The following is a 20,418-nucleotide window of genomic DNA, read 5'->3' as shown; positions in this document are numbered from 1 at the left end:
AAGTCCATGTGTTGGAGGAAGGAAGTACAGTGTTGGAGGAAGGAAGTACATGTGTTGGAGGTGTGGAGAGCAGGAGTGGAGTCTGTCTGGGCAGGGCTGGGCTAACTCCTGGTGCTGACTGTGAGAAGTGCTCTGAGGCTGTCCACTGACTCAGTGAATGGGCTCGCACATTCAGGGGTTTCTGAGACCACCCTCAGGCTCCATGGTTCACTAGAAAATCTCACAGAACTCAGCAAAGCTGCTATATTCACAGTTATGATTTATTACAATGAAGGATACAGATTAAAATCAGCAACAGGGAAAGGTGCAAAGGTCTAGGTCCAGGAGATACCAGGTGCAAGCTTCTCATTGTCCCCTTCCAGTGGGGTTGTGCAGACAGCACTTGATTCTCCCGGCAGTGACATGGGACAACACTTGTGAGCTACCGCCAGGCAGGGATGCTTACCGAAGCCTCAGTGTAGAGTTTTTATTGGGAGTTGATGGTAGAGGCATTGCTGATGATGTGGCTGGTCTTTGGCTCCAATCCCTGCAGAGGTCGAGCTGATACTACATGGCCCAAGGCCCCCCAGTAAATCTCATCAGCATAGGCTTTCTGATGTGTGCCAAGACCCGCAGGCAAACATGGACACTCTTTCTAGACAGGACACTCCAAGGGCTTATGGATTAAGGGTCACCTCGCAGAAGCCAGGCCAGAGTCAGGGCTTTCTTTGGAATGTGCAGGGTGTGGACAACCCAGACCTGCTGAGCAGCTCTTTCTTGCCCAGCTCTGGAGAGGAATGTGTTTTGAGGAAACTTTGAGGAAGGCAAAAGACTGTCATAGGAGAAGAAAGCAGCCTTTACCTCCCAAAAACTGTTTAGATTGTGGATGAATACATGGTTCTGTGCTGTCCTAAGTCATTGATACTTTTGGCAGATGATATGCCAGTCTGTGGGGGCAATGCCGTCTTCCCTGGGCCATCTGTAGAATGGGGATGGTAACAAGCATACTTCTCTTGCTGGATTATGGTGAGGGTTAAATGAGTTAAAGTTGATGAAGTACTCAGAACAATGCCTGGCACATAGTATGTGCTAAAAAAAAAAAAAAAGTGTTTAATAAAAAAAATTGGACAAAATAATGGAGTGAGAGGGCTGGGGTGGGCTGAGGGAGGAGAGAGTTGAGACCCAAGGGTGCTAGGGCAGTCCGGGCCAGGAGCCTGGCTTAGGCAGGTGCAGGCAGGGGCTGCACCTGGGGAGCCCAGCTGGGATGATCATTCACTGTGGGCATCTCTCCACTGCAGGCTCTCAATGCCCACCCAAATCTGTAATGCCTGACAAGTGGAAAAAGTGATTTGCCATATGGCATGTAGAGCATAATCCTGTTTTTGTAAAATATATGATACGCCTTGTGTATCATTTCTGCGTCTTGAACACACATTGGCTGTAAGTGTATACAAGACGGGGACAAACATCATGGGTTGGGGAGAAAGGCTGGAAGCCCGTTTGCCAGCCATGTGCTGTGGTGATGCCTGCATGGTGAGGCTGGACAGGCCACTGTGGTGCTGCTGTTTCCAGCTTGTGTTTGCATTTTGTTTCACTTTGACAGTGTGTGTGGATTCCAGGTGGGCAAAGGCAAAGGCAGGTTGTTCATGAAGCCGGAGTCAGCTTCAAGTCTGGCAGATGGGAGTGAAGCAGGTGCAGACAGGGGCCCGTGGTTCTGATACCCGTGATCTCTAACCCACCTCAATTGGGACAGGATATTCAAAATCAGGAATGTTCTGGAAAACACCCCATATACAGGCACTGTGGTGGAAGCTGGTATCCAGACTTTCAGCCTCTGGGCATCTCTGTGACCTCTGCCCTTGGAATGCCATTGTCTGGTTGTTTCTAGACACCCACCAATCCCCGGGCTCAGCAGCTCAGGGCTGGGAACCAGCTCCCCAGGCCCTGCAGGCTCCTGGCTTGTCTTCTGACCTTGGGCTGCTCAGGGAAACCCTCATCTTCAGGCAACTGTTCAAGGACCCTGCCTTACATTTCATAAGGCGGCTCATGTGGGGCCCTCATGTCTGGGCCAGCTGTAGGGTCCAGACTAGGCCTGTGACGGTCAGGGTCTGGTGGTGCCACTTCAACCCCAGCAGGATGACCTGGGGTTCAAACCCTGCCCCTCTGCACCCTGTCTCGATTTCCCATCTGTGACAAGAGAACTGAGGCTGCCTGGAGCCCATGTCTCCCTGGAGGTGGTTCCCCTTGGCACCCAGCCCCTGCGGGCAGCAGGGAGGAGCCGAGGTGGTGGCGAGAGTGTGCAATCCATTCAGAGAGACAGTAAACACTCTTCAGGCGGCAGCTTGGCTTGTCGTTGAATTGGGTCGGGTTAGACGGTTCAAGGAAGGGCTGAAGCTACCTCCCCTTTTACCTCTTCATTTCCCCTGGGAAAGTCCAGCCGTGCTGAGAAGCCAGAGACACAGGACCCGTGGCAAAGGGGGATGTGGGACCCGAAGTTCCTGAGTGGGCACCAGGGACCCCTGGGGGTTCCCAGGCTCTGGGATTTCACACTGAACCTGTTCTGGGGATTCCCTCAGAATTTCATGACCGCCATGTTGCCCAGTGGCTCCGCTGCGGTCCGCTAACAAGAACAGCAAATGTTTATCCAGCATTTGCTACGGGCTCATTTGCTATTGAGTGCTGTTATTAACGGCTTCATGTGTATTTTCTTGTTTAATCAATAGTCGTTTAATTTCCCAATGGTTATTGAATGGTTCAGATCCCACAAGCCAAAGACACAGCACTGAGCAAGCCAGACCTGATCCCCACCCCTGGAGCTCTCCCTGCGGGGGCAGTGCTCCCCCAGCTTCATGTTTTCAGATGAGGAGGCTGAGGCCTGTGAGGTCAGGGAATGGAAGGAGATTGCACAGCGCCACTACATGGCAGACAGCTAACATCCAGACACAAGCGTGTCCGGGCTCGAGACGGCCTCAGCCACCGAGCGGTCCCTAGCCCTGGCCTGGTGGCTGCCTCATTTCTGGTCCCAGCTCTGACTTGAGCCCACCTGGAGCTCAGATAGCCTATATGATGGGGCCATACCACAGGACTCCCCTCAGAATTGAAGGTTCTTTGAAGGATGATGGCTCCCTGCTCTGCCACTCAAGTCAGCGATTTCCAGCTCCAAGGGGGACCCCAATGGCAGGCAACGGTGTAGGCAGGAGGGGGAGGACAGAAGCACCTGGCTGCGGAGGAGGAACTGGAGCAGCTGCAGCCAGCCCAGGGTCCTGGGAAGGAGGGACTGGTACAAATGGTGAGGGGGACAAGAGGTGGGGACAGACTGAGCTCCAGCCCCACCACAGGGGGCAGGTGGGGTGCCAGTGGCTGAGAGACGCACAGGCACCTGCAAGTCCCAGCCACACCCCCTCCCTGCCTCCCGCGGAGCCTGCTCCACGTGCCCGTTCCTGGAAGGCAGGCAGGGGGCGGGAGCTATTTTCTCCTTCCACACATGGGGAAACTCAGGTGCGGAGCTTGGAGAGTGGTTGGCTTCAGACTGTGCGGCAAATCTGGGGCAGAATCTGGATTTGAGGAGGAATGAGATCATCCCTTTATGGTGCTTGGAGCGGGAGGAGCCTCTGCTCCCACCCTCCACACAACCATTAAGAGAAGCGGGGCCCAAACCTGACCCAGCATCTCACAGGAGAACCGTTTAAGACAGGGTTCCCCAGCCCCACCACTGAGAGCTTTGGGACTGGGAGGCTTCGGGTGAGGTCCGGAAGGCTGTGTCTTTGCAAAGCTCCTCAAGTGAGCTGGAGAGGTGGAAGCTGCTGCCTCCATGGAGATGGATGACCATAACCTGTTGGAACCTCAGTTTTCTCATCTGCAAAATGGAGAAATAGTAATGTCGTCAGCTGCCGGTTGTGAGGAGTCAATGAAATGCTATATTCAAAGAGCTTATCCCAGTGTCTCATTCCTCTGGTTAGACGGTGGGAGAGGGAAGGCGAGGAGGCTTAGGATCGGGGCTGCCTAGATATGGGGCCATTCCTGCACCCAACCCAGGTACTAGAAGGAGTGTGGAAGCATGCCTCTGGGTTCACAGGGGTTGCAGTCCCAAATGTCTGCAGAGGCTGGGAACATAGCTTCTGTGGAAGCCAGGCATGGTGGTGTGCGCCTGTAGTCCTAGCTACTTGGGAGGCTGAGGCAGAAGGATTACTTGAGCCTGGGAAGTTGAGGCTGCAGTGATCTATGATGGTGCCACAGCACTGCAGCCTGGGTGACAGAAAGAGATCCTGTCTCTAAAAAACTAAAAATAATAAATAAATTCAAAAGAATAATAAAAATAATGAGAAGAAGATAATGTATATGGGTGCCTATGGTACCACCAGAAGTGAAGGGTGTGGCCTGGGGAGAAATGGAGACAGCAGGCCCCTCACAAGACAGCAGGCCAAACATTCCAGATCTTCTGCAGTAACAAAGGAAGGTGCACAGCAGTATCTATATAAAGTCTCCTGCTTTCAAAAATATTGGCACCTACTTCAAAAAGTTGTTTAAACTCTGTGCAGGGAAAACAAAATACACCTGCAGCCCAGGGCAGCTCACTAGCTGCCAGGGGGCACCCCTGCTCTGAAATGCTCAGTGTCCTCCTGCAGCTGTGGTAGCAGCCGCATTCGATGAGCCCGAGGCAGGGCCAACACACTGGAGCCAGGGCAGGGGCAAAACAGCAAAACAGCCCAGCCAGCCCTGCCCACTCCAGACCTGGGAGTCAGAAGGAAGGGGGCATCATCCCATGCAAGTTCCTCTGCCCAGAAAACCCTTGGAAGCTCCAGGGAGGCAGCCCAGCAGGTCCTTTGCCAGCAGGAACAGGAAAGGAGGAATGAGTTCCCCATTCCTGGAGGTATTCAAGCCCAGTGGGTGGTGTTTGTGGGAGATGATGAAGGGAGGTCCTTTGCACCAAATTAAGGTCTTGTGCGCCCATTCTGCTCAACAGGAATAAATGTGGATTAAGGGAACAGGAAAGGCAGGTACCATTTATTGGTTACGTGCCAGGCATTGCATCCTCACCCCCTTTCTGCCCAGGAGGAGGTTGAAGTCCTTGAGCAAGAGGAAACCCGTGAGATCCCAGAGGCCGAGCTGGGCCCAGATGGGCAGATCTGAGCTCTGGAGTGGCCAAGCCCAGCTCCTGCAGACCCAGCTCCCCCAGACCCTGCGGGGGTCTAGTTGCTCTATGTCCCTGGGCCTCCCTCAACCTGGTTTTCCCCCCATTGACCCCCCTCCCCTCTTTCTTGCCTTCTTGATTTCTTTCATAAACGTCCTGTCCCTATTGATCGCCCCGTAACCGGAGATGGTCGGACACTGGACGAGAATAGAAACAGCAGAGGCAAGAAAACCGTGGAGGGTGGGCAGGTGGGTGCGGGGAGGGGAGTGCAGAGACAGGCGATTTCAGTCACCCTATTCCTGTACCCACCCTCCCTGCATCTCTTTCTCAGCTGCTCTACAGGAAAAACAGGGGCAAGAAGGGAATTCTGTGATGTTATTCTGCCTGCGCTGACTCCTTGAAACTCCGGGAAGGCAGAGCCTCCTCCCTCAGCGATATTAACTGTCATTCACCAAGAATTCCCATAGCCCAGGTAGCATCCTGAGTCCTTTATGTGCATTTCCTCATTAAGTCCTGTCCTGTGAGGATCATTGTCCCCATGACATAGATGAGGAAACTGAGGCCAGAAGGTTGAGATATAGATGGAAAGGCTGGGGTGTGGTGGCTGGTGCCTATAATCCTAGCACTTTCGGAGGCTGAGGCAGGAGGATCACTTGAGTCCAGGAGTTGAAGACCAGCCTGGGCAATATAGTGAGACCCCCCCCATCTCAATGAAAACAAAATAGATGGAGGTACCCATGAGGATGGCTGTTACTGGACAAGCAAAAAATGACAAGTGTCGGCAAGGATGTGGAAAAATCAGAACATTCATGCATTGCTGGTGGGAACAAAAACGGTGCAGCCACAGTGGAGAACAGTATGGTGGCTCCTGAACAAGTTAAATATAGATTTAGCAATTCTGCTCCTAGGTATAGACCCAACAGAATTGAAAGAAGAGACTCGAACAGATACTTGTACACCCATGTTTATAGCAGCTTTATTCTGAGTAGCCAAAAGGTAGAAACGACACAACTGTTCATCAACAAATGGAGACACGAAATGTGGCCCATCCATACAATGGAATATGATTCAGCCTTAAAAAGGAGGGAGAACCTGACACATGCTGCAACACAGATGAACACTGAGGACGTGATGCTAAGTGAAATAAGCCAGACACAAAAGGACAAATACCATATGATTCTGCTTACCCGACGTCCCTGGAGTCATCAAATTCATAGAGACAGAAAGTAGAATGATGGCTGCCAGGGGCTGGGGGAAGGTGGAATAGGGGTTAGTATTTAATGGAGACAGCTTCAGTTTGGGATGATTTAAAGTTCTGGAGAGAGATGGTGACAGAGCTTGCACAGCACTGTGGATGTACTAATGCCAACAGACTGTACACTTAACAACGGTAAGGTGACTGGGTGCAGTGGCTCGTGCCTGTAATCTCAGCACTTTGGGAGGCCAAGGCGGGCGGATCACTTGAGGTCAGGAGTTCGAGACCAGCCTGGACAACATGGTGAAACCCTGTCTCTACTAAAAATGCAAAAATTAGCCAGGTGTGGTAGTGGGCGCCTGTAATCACAGACACTTGGGACACTGAGGCAGGAGAATCACTTGAACCAGGGAAGTGGAGGTTGCAGTGAGCTGAGATCGCACCACTGCACTCCAACCTGGGCGACAGAGAGAGACTCCATCTCTCAAAAAAAAAACAATGGTAAGGTGATAAATATATACATATATTTTAGCACACTAAAAAATAAAGGAAATAGATGGGTGGGTGGTCTCCATGTCAGACTGTCCAGGTGCAAATTCTGGATTAGGTGTGACCCTGGGCAAGTTGCCTAACCTGTCTTTGCCTCCTTCCCACCTCCACAAAATGGAGACAATCTCCCTGGGGTTTAAGTGAGACCATCCAGGGAGAGGAGCCATGGCTGTTGGGGTTGCACGGAAAGAACAGCAGATCACAGAGGGCCTGGAGATTCTTCTGCTGCGGCCTATGGGCTCTCAGGAGGGCAAAGGGTGAGCCTCAATGATCCATGGACTCCCTGAAATATATGCTAAGTGTCGTGTGTGTGCAGTCAGTTGGTGAGAGCCCCTAGTTTTTGTTCCATTCTCAAAGGGAGCCCATGATCTCAAAATATTTGGAGAGTCCCTGGAAAGGCAGCTTCATGTTGTGCTTTTCATTTTTTTAAACCGAACTCTTGGCTGGGCACTGTGGCTCACGCCTGTAATCCCAACACTTTGGGAGGCCGAGGTGAGTGGATCACCTGAGGTCAGGAGTTCAAGACCAGCCTGACCAACATGGTGAAACCCCATCTCTACTAAAAATACAAAAAATTAGCCAGGCATGGTGGCGGGTGCCTGTAATCCCAGCTACTCAGGAGGCTGAAGCAGGAGAATCACTTGAACCCGGAAGATGGAGGCTTCAGTGAGCCGAGATCGCACCACTGTACTCCAGCCTGGGCAACAGAGTGAGACACCATCTCAAAAAATAAATAAATAAATAAAAATTTAAAACATAAAATAAACCCAACTCTTTGGGGACACCCAGCTCTTTGGGGACAGACATTTTGTTAGGTGCAGTTCACACACCTTCAACTGTACCTCCCAGGCCCCCTGAACTACTGCTTCCCACCAAAAAGCTGGCATGCACAATTCAAGACCACGTCAGCCTCCACTGAGAAGTGCTGGTGTTGGGAAGGGGCCAGACTGTGCTAAAGAGTTGGGGAGGTCCACTGCCAAGGGGGGTGGTTGGCCCCTGGGCCTGGGGTCTCCTCTGGTCTTTGGCTCTGCTCCACTGCTGGGTGGGGCAGAGAGGGCAGGAGGGGTATCTCAGGCTTGGCCGGGGTCACAGGAGGCTCGGGGAGCCCTGCAGGTGCTTGGGAGAGAGTCACGCACAGCAATGCTTTCCCAGTGGCACTGGGCAGAATCGGGGTTCCCTCTTCTCTTGCCTGAGAAGGCATTTCCTCTGCGAGCTTTCTTGCCATCATATTAATTCACTCAACAGATGTTTTTTCTCAGACCTTGTGGGGATGAATTAACACATATTTCTAATGGGCACTGCCTTGGTTTCTTGGAGCCTCCATAACAAAGTACCACAAACTGGGTGGAGATCAGGAGTCCGAAATCAGGGTGCAGCTGGGCTCGCTGTGGACCCTGCAGGAGGGAACCTGTCCCACACCCTCCGCCCTCCACTCGCTCCTGGCGGGGCCGGCAGCCTCTGGCATTCCTGGGCTTGCAGCTGCGTCACTCCAGTCTCTGCCTTGTCTTGCGGCTGTCCACTCCCTGAGCGTCTGTCTTACACGCTGTCTCCCCGTGTCTCTTCCCACCGGGACATCAATCACATCGAATAAGGGCCCGCCCTCCTCCAGCATGATGTCAGCTTAGCTTATATCCTCATCACCTCCACAAAACCCCATTTCCATGTAAGGTCACATTCACAGGCAATGGGGGTCAGGATGTCAACATATCTTTTTGGGAGACGTGATCTGGCCCACAGCAGGCACCTAGGACGTGCTGAACACAGCAGGGTGCCAGGGTCCAAGAGCATGGCGGGGCTGACGCTTCTATAGTGGCAGAGCAGGAATCCACAAACCCAGTACCCCCAAGTGCCCTCAGGTGAGAAGGAACCCAGGGCAAGGCCAGGCACGGTGGCTCACACCTGTAACCCCAGCGCTTTGGGAGGCTGAGGCTGGCGGATTGCTTGAGTGCAGGAGTTCAAGACCAGCCTGGGCCACATGGTGAAACCCTGTCACTACAAAAAATACAAAAATTAGCCAGGCACGGTGGTGTGCACCTGTGGTCCCAGCTACTTGGGAGGCTGAGGTGGAGGATTGCTTGAGCCCAGGAGGTCAAGCCTGCACTCAGTTATGACTGTGCTACTGCACTCCAGACTGGGTGACAGAGCAAGACCCTATCTCAAAACCCAGGGCAATGTGGGTGTGGAGCTGGGAACCAACCTGAGACCTGGACCCAGGGTTTGGGGAAAGCAAAGAGAAACCCGAAGGGGGAACGGGGGCACAGCATTTGTGGCAGGGGACAGCAGGTGGGACAGGCGCAGTGCCTTCTAAGGACTCAATGTGATGCGGCTGTGGTGGGTGGGTAAGATTCCAAAGAAAAGCAGGCAGGGCCCGATCATGCCAGTCCTGCAGCCGCGGGAGGAAGTTGGTTTTGGTTGAAGTTTGGTGGGAGGGCTACAGGCAGGGGAGAGGTGTGATCTGATTTCTGGTGTTTGGAAATCTGAGTTGGGGGTGGTGGTGCTGGAGGCCAGCAGGAGACCAGGCGGGTCCTTCCGAGACCGACAGCAGCCTGGCGGGGTTCTGGCGGGGACAGGGGCTGTGATGTGGGCCACCTGGAGGTGGCCTTTGGTGGCAGTGTTGCTGAGTGGCTGGTGGGAGCAGGGGGCGAGAGGCATCGTGGGGAACTCCCAGGCATCCGGCTTTGAGACGCTGGGTGGATGGAGATGTTGCCTCGTCAAATGGGGACAAAGGTGAGGGCATTTTCTGGAGGGGAATTTTTTTAATTTCTTAATTTTTTTATTTTTATATTTCATATAGCAAAATGGACCTGTTGGGGGTACAGTTCTAGGGATTTTAGCACGTGGATAGCTTCATGTAACTGCCACCACAGCCTGGGTCCACAACAGCCTGTCTCTCCAAAAACTCCCTGTGCTACCCTCTGGAGCCCCCACGGTCCCGGTCCCAAAACCCCTGGAAGCCCCCAATCTGCTCCCCATCTTTTCTGAAAATCTCCTGTAAGTGGAGTCGTGCAGCAGGTGGCTTTTTCAAGGGGTCTCCTTTGTCCTCGACTTGCCTCTGAGGCTCATGGCGCGGCCACCTGCGTGGCTTAGGCTCCTCACTCCTGAGTAGGACTATGCCCTGTGCACGGCACACCGCGGTCTGTTTACCCAGTCTCCGTGGAAGGACGTTTCGGTGGCTCCCAGTCTGGGGTGATTATGAATAGAGCTGCTATAAACATTCGTGGCAAGGTTTTTGGGTGAACATAAGTTTTCGCTTCTCTTGGGTAAGCACCCAGGTGTGGACGGCTGGGTCGTCTGGTGAGCGTGTTTAACTCTATAAGAAACTGCCAGGCCGTCTTCCAGCGCGGCTGTGCACTGGAGGAAGCCTGACTTCTATTTTGGACCTGTTGGTTGTGAGCGTTTTGGAGGCATCCGGAGCATTTGGGCCTTTTGAGTGTGAAGCGCAGGCGAGACTGGGCGCAGGGAGTCCTGAGCTCCGTGGTGCCGATGACGCCCGCCGTGGGGGCGTGCGAGACTTCCGAGAGGAGAGCCGGGGAGCCGGGCGGTCTGCAGCCCTGAGATCAGAGAGAGGGGGATCTGGCAGGGCGGTGCCCCAAAACCACGCGAGAGCCGTGCCTCCAGGGCAGCGGCCACCCGTGTCCGTGCTGCCGAAGGTCCAAGTGGAGGAGCCAGCGTGTACCCATGGATCTGGGAAGATAGAGGTCACAGCAGACGCACCCAGGGCAGAGCCCGGGATGAAGGCCATCGTGGGGTAGTTTCGGGGTGAATGCCAACACTTTTAAAAGAGTGAATAAGGGGTAGAAAAGAGGGGGTGTAGGCAAGCTTTGAAAACATTTGGCTCGGAAGGGGAGCAGGGAGATGGGGTGTGAGCTGCTGGGGGAATGGGGAGGGGAGAGGGCTGTTTCTGAAAGGCGGGAGGCGCGGCAGCGTTGGCGTTGGGATGGGAAGAATCCACCAGGACTGAAGATAGCTGCGGGGAGCGCGGGAGGGACACTGGGGACAGAAGCCGAGGAAGTGATTGGGGTGGGCGGAGAGCTGACAGGACAGAGGGCCCACCAGCATGCGTAAGGAGGAAAGGCTGACTGATTTCATATTTAGGTCAGAAACCCTGCTTCTCACACCTTCTAGAGACTCCATGGCCATCCTGACAACCCAGGGTGGCCCACCCGGGTGGCTCACAGGAGTCCCTTTGTCCTGAGTAAAGAGTGGCACATCACGGTGCCAGCGAGCAGCCTGCCTGAGATTCCAGCTCTTTCCATTTGCTCTTTTCTGGCAAGTCTCTTCCATTTCTCCAGGCCTCAGTTTCCCCACCTGTAAAACGGGATCCTGCTGTCGTAAAGATTGTCTGAAACTTGCTGGCTCAAGTCCCAACACTCAGGAGGTGCCTGAGGAAGGGGAGCCATGGATCCCTCAAAGGAGTCGGTATTTTGTCACCTGAACACACAGCTCATGTTCCTCCGTCACTCACCTGGGGGCCGAGTGGAGCTCCTCAGCTTCATCTCCAGCTCTGGCCTCTGTCCCTTCATCAGTCAACAGTCATGCAGGAGTGAGAAGCTCAACTCATAGTAGATACAGCCAAAGGGACTTCGGAAGAGAGTGCTGCCACCAACAGTGGACGGGGACTGAGCCCCACCCAGTTCTGCATGGGCCACTCCCACTGGGTCTGTAGCCACGACACCTGGCAGGCTCCTGTCCCCCCACCCCAGCTCTGTGGCTTGCTGGGCCTCACCAGCTGCGATTGGGCAGGACAGACGGGGCTGGAGAGGGGAAGTTGGGTGGCAGAGGACAGGCCACATCCAGGCTCATCCTCAGGCCTTGTTCTGCCCCTGGGCTGGGCTGCCTCCCTCCACATCTCAGCAGAGGGAGCGTTGGTGGGGGGGGTCATTGCAGAGGATCCCTGGCCCTTCATCCCATATGAAGCCTGTTTTAGACGCACAGATGCTCCCTTAGATGTACCCGCCAAGTCACACACACACGCAGGCATTCACTCATCTGTAACGTGCCCCTGACTCACACATAAACACACACCTGCCCCACCCACACTCGCGAATCCGCTTCCAGAAGCACCCAGTCATAGACACATCACACTCCACACGGCTGCCTTGCACCCCTGCTCACAGACGCAGACCCACAGGATGAGCGGAGGCCTCCACGGGGGCCCAGGGTTCACCAGAGGTCTTGGCTTGACTGCCCTGGGCTCGGGGCTTCTCTGTGCTTCTCCCCCACGTTGAGGCACCCACTTCATGCTTCGGTTCCTGGAGGCCTCTTTCCACTCTGTGGAGCAAAGCTTCTAACCATCCCTCCATCCCACTCTCAGCCTGAACTAGATCCCAAGGTGGACACCCCCATCAGCAGCCCTGCCCTCTAGAACAGAGGTGCAGGCTGGTTTCAGGTTTTGGTTTGGGGACATGACTGACCTCCTTCCCTCCCTCCCTTCAGTCTTGCCCTTTCTGTAGTTTTTTGGCCCTAAACACAAACCCAGTCACTTCTCTGCACAGTATCTCTCGTGGTCTTCTACTGACCTAAGACTCAAGTCCATGCTCTGTGATCACAGACTCGCCCTCTCACCTCCTTCTGCAGCCTGGGCTCTGAGACTCCCAAGACCAGCCACCCCGAAGGTTGGGTCCCTCCAGCTGGCCTACGGCCTAGTCCTTCTGCCTGGAACGTGACCTGGCCTTCCCCGGCCTTCCCGTCTGGCAAACTCTTCACCCGTCAGGGCTTGGCTCAGTGAGCACTTCTCTGGAGCTCCTGAAGGCTGGAGACCTGTGCAACCAGCCCCTCGGTCCCCTTCTCCAGCCTTGGCGGCTGGCGGCAATCCCACAGCCTTGCCATAGCTACCAGAGCTATGCACGTACACGTCTGACACCCGCCCCCATAGGCTCTGAGCTCCAAGGGAGCAGGGATGGGGTCTGGCTTGTTCTCACCGTAGCACCAGCACCCAGAACCAGGTAGGCGTGCTGTATATGTGTGGAATTCATTCATTAATTCAGTCATTCATTTATTTATTCATGAACAAATGAACTTACATGAACAAAGAAGTCTTACTATCTGGAACTCTTTCCAGAGAAGAAAGAGACGGGAATATAGGCGCTAGGAGGCAGAGAAGCAGGATCAGCTGGGCTTGCTAGCACCCACCCCTGTCACCTCCCACTCTTCCACCATCACACCCTGCTCCTTCTCCTGTTTTCCTTGTGTGAGTAATGGGGCCTCTCTGGGCTACCACCTGGACCTGGTCCTTCCCTCAGGGGTGTTGGGCCTTCCTACAGGGGAAGATGCAACCTTGCTGAAGTCAGCTAGGCTGCTCAGGCTGGGGGTGCCTTCACAGGCTCTGGCCATACCCACTGTGTTACCCCTAAGCCTCACACCCAAGCCCCCCAGCACCCGCCCGTCAGCCTCTGTCTTGTATGCAAGGAAGCTGCCTCTGGCTTTGTAATGGGTAATAGGATTTATCAATAGACTGAGGAGGTGAGGTATGTTAAAGCACTTAATAGAAACGGGCTTCGCACAGAAGCCCAAATTTGATTTAGCCAATGAACTCAATTGCCGGCCTGACTGCGTTCCAGGAGGCGCAGCAGCCAGCATTTGTCCACATTACCCTGGAAAAGCCAGGCTGCACCAGGTGACCGACCCAGACTGCCCAGACCTCCCCTCTGTCCCCACAGCTCTGCCGTTGGTTCCCTGCTTTCTCAGGGTCTCAGGTTTGAATGGCAGTCCTTTGACCCAAACGATCTCAAGTTCTCTCGCATCCAACAGCCTCCTTCCCTCTCGTGCCCGAGGCTCCCCCATCCCGTGAATTAGCTAGAAGTCCAGTTTGCTACCATGTTCCTTTCACCATGATCCTCAAATCCGTGTGTCCTCTGGTCACTTGTTACCTCTTAATCAAGCTGGCCTCTGCAGGCTTCCCTCCTGACCATTTGTTGCTTCTCCGGCTGCTGCCCATCTCTCCACACTGCTTGCCCGAGCCAAGGACACATCTCTGCCAACCCCGCAAAGAAGACCAAGACCCCCAGGTCACAGTGTTTCATGACACCTTGACTCAGGCCTGGGCATAGCAGATGGGAATTACCATGTAGAAAAGAAGGACTTGAGGCCAGGCACGGTGGCTCATGCCTGTAACCCCAGCACTTTGTTTGGGAGGGCGGATCACCTGAGGTCGGGAGTTCGAGACCAGCCTGGCCAACAACGTGAAACCCTCATCTTGACTAAAAATACAAAAGTAAAAAAAATTTTTTTAATTAGCTGAGCAGAGTGGTGCGTGCCTATAATCCTGGAAACTCAGGAGGCTGAGGCAGGAGAATCACTTGAACTTGGGAGGCGGAGGTTGCAGTAAGCCGAGATCACGCCGTTGCACTCCAGCCTGGGTGATGACAGAGCAAGACTCTGTCTCAAAAAAAAAAATTTTAAAAAAAGGACTTGAGAGGATTTCCATTAGTCATCACCAACCTCGAGGCTGTCCATCCGTTGGCCACGGACACCCATTGGCTGGGGAGGGGAAGCCCCTTGGCCATGTGAGCCCCCAGCCCCCTCCCAGGGTGGCATCCTTCCTCACTGCGGTCCAGGCCCACAACCCTAGCTCTGTGAGTCCTCAGGAATGTAGCGCCCTTGTTGCTTCAGGCTCCTCCTTCATCCTGCAGACCACGCCAGCCTCCCGTGCGAGCATCTCCAGGCCAACGTAAGATCTGAGATTTGCTTTAGGTTATTTTGTCCATAACCCAGAAGCTCATGAAAAATGTTTTTCCAGAAACAAAAAGAACACTGTTCACCCAAAGATAAATGCACTATCTGGCAAGAGAAATTGGAAAACATTGCTGGCTGCTTTAAAATAGTACTCTAACTTTAGCCCCCAAGGTACCAGAACTCTTCGAGGCCAGTCTCAGTATACCCGACATGTAATCATGTGGAGATGGGTGGTAACATACCGTGAAAGAAGGACTCAGCAATGTGATTTAGGACCAGCAACCCCCATGGTCCTACAAGGAGGTGCTTTGAGAGAAGTTGGGGACTAGCTCTCCCCGCCCAGCACCTGCCCACCCCAGTTCAGAGCCATCGCCATGAACCCCTAAAATCCCTGTGGGGCTTTGCCTTTGCAGGGAGCCAGCCCTGGGGCCTCCTCCTCCCTGCCCAGCTCCAGCACCATCCCTGGCTCGCTCACCCAAACTCACCGCTTCCTCCATCGTTCCCCCCAAGGAGTGGATGACATCACTCTTTCCGGCAGCCAGGAGTTGACCTACATTCCACCCGCCCTCCTGTCTGGGAGACTCTCCAAACCCCCCGCTCCTCTCTCCCTGGGAGGAGGGAAGGGCCCCGCTCACGATTTTTGTGGAGTGACGGTGCCAGGCCCGGGTCCAGATGGTGCCCCCGCAGCAGCTCCTAGGCACTGCCTGCCCCTCCCCGCAGGGCAGGGCACGCTCCCGCCTGGCACGGGCCAGGGTCCCTGTCATCCTTCATGTGGCTGTCGGGCCCCCAGCTGGGCCTGCCACGTTTCCTGGAGAACTGTGGTCTGGACTGAGCTTTCCCCTGGAAGTGAAGCCCGGTGCTGCCTCCTAACAGTTGTGGTCTCCGGGGGCTTAGTAGGGACTTGTCAATTCAAGAAAAAGGGAAACTTAGCTGAGAAGCTGGCTGTGACTCTGTCCTTGCTGGTAGCAGGGCCAGCATCCAGCAAGCGAGTGAGTGCGCCCCACGTCAGGCCGTGAGAGAAGTCGGGGTCCAGGCAGAGGGGCCAGACAGCCACACTGGTGAGCAAGGTAGCAGGTGGGCCTGCCAGATGAAAGACGGGATGCCCAGTTAAACCCGAATTTCAGATAAACAAGGGAACCATTTTTTTTTTAGAATAAGTATGTCCCAAATATCTCATGGAATATACTTATACTAACAAAATCAGTAGTTATTTATCTAAATTTTTTTTTTTTTTTTTTTAGAGACAGGGTCTTGCTCTGTCAACCAGGGTGAAGGGCAGCGCAGTGGCACAGTCACGGCTCACTGCAGCCTCAACCTCCTGGACTCAAGCGATCTTCCTTTCTCCGTCTCCTAAGTAGCTAGGAAGATAGATGCTCACCACCATGCCCTGATAAATTTAGAGTTTTTAAAAATTTTTTGTAGAGATGGGGGTCTCACTATGTTGCCCAGGCTGGTCTCGAACTCCTGTTGTCAGGTAATCCTCCTGCTTGGGCCTCCCAGAGTGCTCAGATTAAAGCATGAGCCGCTGTACCGGGCCTAAAATTCAAACGTAACTCTGTGTCCTGTATTTTTATTTCGGAAATCTGGCAATCATTGTGGCATGGGGCTCTGTGGGGCAATGATCCTGAGAGGCCAGTGAGGGCTGGGCATGGTGGCTTATACCTGTAATTCCAGCACTTTGGGAGGCTGAGGTGGGCGGATCATTTGAGGTCAAGAGTTCGAGACCAGCCTGGCCAACGTGGTGAAACCCCGTCTCTACTAAAAATACTAAAATTAGCCAGATGTGGTGGTGGGAACCTGTAATTCCAGCCATTCGGGAGGCTGAGGCAGGATAATTGCTTGAACCCAGGAGGCGGAGGTTGAAGGGAGCTAAGATCAAACCACTGCACTCCAGTCTAGATGACAAAGCGAGATTCCATCTCAAGATAAGTAAATAAATAAAGGATAAATATTTGGCAATATATTACTGAATCCTCCAAGAGGCCAGTGGGTGTGTGTCACCCCTTGTGGGCGGCCCCAGGGGTCTGGAGAATAGGTTGATTATCTCTATTTTGGGGAGCTGCAGGCTGCGGAGACAGGCTCCGGGGTGGATGTTGGAGGGGACAGCATGAATAAGGGGCCCTGCCCTTGGGGCCAGGCACCTCGGGGCTGCCAGGTAAGGCCGATCTTTGCACCTGGGAGCCCCTGTACTCTCATCTCCATCCCTCCCTCTATCACCTGTTGGCTGTTGACAATAGCAGCAATAATAATAGCTGACATTTCCGGAGGGCTTGCTCTGTGCCAGACCCAGTGCTGAGCACTCGAGGGTACCAGCTCAGCTCGACCCCTGACAGCCCTGCCACGTGGAAACAGCCACTTCCTAGGGTTACAGGACGCTGACTGATTCCCCAAGGCTGGTCACCTTCCTGCTTTTGCCCAGCTTGAGGGGTCAGAGGGTTTTGTTTTGTTTTGTCTTGTTTTGTTTTGTTTTGTTTTGTTTTTGAGACGGAGTCTCACTCTGTCGCCCAGGCTGGAGTGCACTGGCCGGATCTCAGCTCACTGCAAGCTCCGCCTCCCGGGTTTACACCATTCTCCTGCCTCAGCCTCCCGAGTAGGTAGGACTACAGACGCCCGCCACCACGCCTGGCTAGTTTTTTGTATTTTTTTTAGTAGAGACGGGGTTTCACCCTGTTAGCCAGGATGGTCTCGATCTCCTGACCTCATGATCCGCCCGTCTCGGCCTCCCAAAGTGCTGGGATTACAGGCTTGAGCCACCGTGCCCGGCTGAGGGGTCAGAGGTTTGAACCCGACTGTCTGGCCACCATGCAACCTGACGCTGCAGCCCAGCCGTGACACTCACCAGCCTTTAACCCAGCAGGTACTCCATGCTGGATGCTGCACAGAGAGCTCCCTTGCATTATCGCCTTCCTCCCTTGCTTCTTTCTGCAAACATTGAACGCCTTCTCTGTGCCGGGCAGCGTGTTAGACATTGACCAAAAATTAAACCCAGAGAAGTGACTTGCTCAAGGTCACCTAGCAAATCAGTAGCAAAACCTGGGTGAGAATCTGGCTGCTGACTCAGCCTCTCTCTCTCTCTCTCTCTCTCTGTCTCTGTGTGTGTGTGTGTGTGTGTGTGTGTGTGTGTGTGTGTGTCCGTCCCATGGAGCCTTCCTGCTGCTGTCTGAAGAGCTAAAGCCGTGGGATTCTGCAATGGAGCAGGGGTGGAGAGGGAACAGCCCTGGTGGCCTGGGAGGGGTCTGCTGGCCTCGTGGGCTGGCCAGCTTGCCCTGTCTCTATGTTCATTATTAAATCACCCTTTCTGATGGATGAGCTGAAAAGCGCTGTGTCGGGGGATCAGGTGGCCCAGGTGATGGTTTTCTGTGAGATTGATGGTTCCTGAGGGTCAAATTCAGAGAGCAATCCCTTGGGAAAATTGATCCCACAGAGGAAGGGGAAGTATCTGGGCTGGAGTGCAGCCAGGAGCCCACACTGCCCACCCAGGTCCAGATCCAGGCAGAGGCTGGTGCCGGGAGGGCATGTGGCAAAGGGGGCTTCTTTCTTCTTCTGTGGCTGCATTTCCTTGGCCATGGCTTGGCCACAGAATTGGTAAGCAGGGCCATGGGTGGCAGGCATGGGGGCATCTGGCTTAGTGGCCCCTTTCCTGGCCTCCTTTGTCCCCATGGTATGGACGCGAAGCCAGTACTGAGAGACACGCAGGGGGCAGGGGGCTGTGAGATCCAGCTTTAGTGCCATGCGGAGGGTGCCAAGCCTGCTTCTTCCACCCAGAGCCCTGGCCCTTGACCCATCTGAGCCTCACATTCTCACCTGTAAAGTGGGACGGGCAGCACCTTCTGGGTTTTCACGAGGATTTGGTTAAGAATGCGTGGCGTCTGTCCACGTATGAGCGCTCGGCAAATTATTCCGATGTGCTTGCTTATTTATTTCATTTACTTCATCTCCCAAGGGCCTTCCAGAATAGGGGAGAGAAATCACAGAAGGCCGGCAGCCTGAGGCAGGGAAGGGAAGGGTGTGCCTGTGTCTGGGGGACCTGTGGGGTGGCTGCAGTTCCAGGAGCCTGTGTCTGTCCAAGAGCCAGCACACTGAGACTCTTCAGGCTCTGCCCACTGCCTGCTTGAGACACTTCCTAAAGTGGGGTTCACCAGCTGTGTGACCTTGGGCAAGTTGCTTAACTTCTCTTGCCTCGTTTCCTTGTCTGTGAAATAGAGACAGTAGAGTAGAGACTCCGTCTCAAAAAAAAAAAAAAAATTGTGCAGGCCACACAGCTGTGTGCAACATGAGCCCGGCAGAAGCCCCGCCCAACAGCACCACCAGGGCTCCCGGCCACATGGGCCACCCAGGAACGCAGACACTAAGTTTGGCTCTGAATTGAGCTGCCTGGATTCAAGTCCTGCCTCTACCCCTTACCAACTGTGGAACCTCAGGCAGCTCACTTCACCACCCCAGGTCTCAGTTTCCCCATCTGCACAATGAAGATAATAATGACATGTCATTTGGAGGACTGCTGTGAAGGGCTGATGTGCTAATTCGGGTGGCACTCTCAGAACAGTTCTTCATGCAAAGTGAGCACTCACGCATCAGCTCTCTACCCAGGAGCCTTCCTTTGAGGCACAGTGTGATAGGGTTTTTTGTTTGTTTGTTTGTTTGTTGAGACCAAGTGTTGCTCTTGTGCCCCAGGCTGGAGTGCAATGGTGCGATCTCGGCTCACTGCAACCTCCACCTCTTGGGTTCAAGCGATTCTCCTGCCTCAGCCTCCCAAGTAACTGGGATTACACACACCTGCCACCACACCTGGCTAATGTTTATAGTTTTAGTAGATGGGATTTCACCGTGTTGGTCAGGCTGGTCTTGAACTCCTGACCTCAGGTGATCCGCCCACCTCAGCTCCCAAAGTGCTAGGATTACAGGCATGAGCCACCATGCCTGGTCACAATGTGATAGGTTTATACAAATAGGAAAACAAATCTCCGAAGATTTTTAGGAGAGATACTGCAAGAAAAGCCTGTAAGCTATCAGCATGCAGGTAAGCCCTTCACTGTTTCCACACACCCCATTCATTCATTCACTCACAGCTTTAGCCAGATGTGATTCACACATACAATCCACACATTTAAAGCGTACAATTCAGTCGCTTTTAGGTTATTCACAGAGTTGTGCAACCATCACCACAGCAGATTTTAGAACATATCCATCACCCTAAAAAGACACTCTGGCCAGGCGTGGTGGCACATGCCTGTAATTCCAGCTACTTGGGAGGCTGAGCCAGGAGAATCACTTGAACCTGGGAGGCAGAGGTTACAGTGAACTGTGATCGTGACACTGCACTCAGCCTGGGGGACAGAGCAAGACGCTGTCTCAAAAAAAAAAAAAAAACCCTTTACTTTTCCTAAACATTTTTTGTAATGAAAATTATACAATATGGCTGGGCACAGTGCTTCACACCTATAATCCCAGCACTTTGGGAGGCCCTACCGGGAGGATCACTTGAGGTCAGGAATTCAAGACTAGCCTGGCCAACATGGCAAAACCCCGTCTCTACTAAAAACACAAAAATTAGCCAGGTGTGATGGTGGGCGCCTGTAATCCCAGCTGCTCAGGAGGCTGAGGGAAGAGAATCACTTTAACCCAGGAGGCGGAGGTTGCAGTGAGCCAACATCATGCCATTGCCCTCCAGCCTGGGTGACAGAGCAAGACTGCATCTAAAAAAAAAAAAAAAAAAAGAAAAAAAAAAGAAAGAAAGAGAAAGAAAGAAAGAAAAGAAAGAAAGAAAGATGGAAAGAGAAAAGAAAGAAGAAAGAAGGAAAGAAAGAAAAAGAAAGAGAGAGAGAAAAGAAAGAAAGAAAGAAAGAAAGAAAGAAAGAAAGAAAGAAAGAAAGAAAGAAAGAAAGAAAGA

At 53.4% G+C, this 20,418-nt stretch overlaps 1 protein-coding gene across 4 annotated transcripts in view; it reads left to right on the top strand.

Moving 5' to 3' along the window:
• The window catches only part of NTNG2 (netrin G2), a 68,467-nt gene that overhangs the window by 34,614 nt on the left and 13,435 nt on the right, over positions 1-20,418 (top strand). The window lies entirely within an intron of this gene.

This window comes from Piliocolobus tephrosceles, chromosome 14 (assembly GCF_002776525.5).
Source record: "Piliocolobus tephrosceles isolate RC106 chromosome 14, ASM277652v3, whole genome shotgun sequence".
Taxonomy (NCBI): domain Eukaryota; kingdom Metazoa; phylum Chordata; class Mammalia; order Primates; family Cercopithecidae; genus Piliocolobus; species Piliocolobus tephrosceles.
Note: the sequence above shows the minus strand (reverse complement) of the source record. Positions and strands in the feature narration are given on the sequence as shown.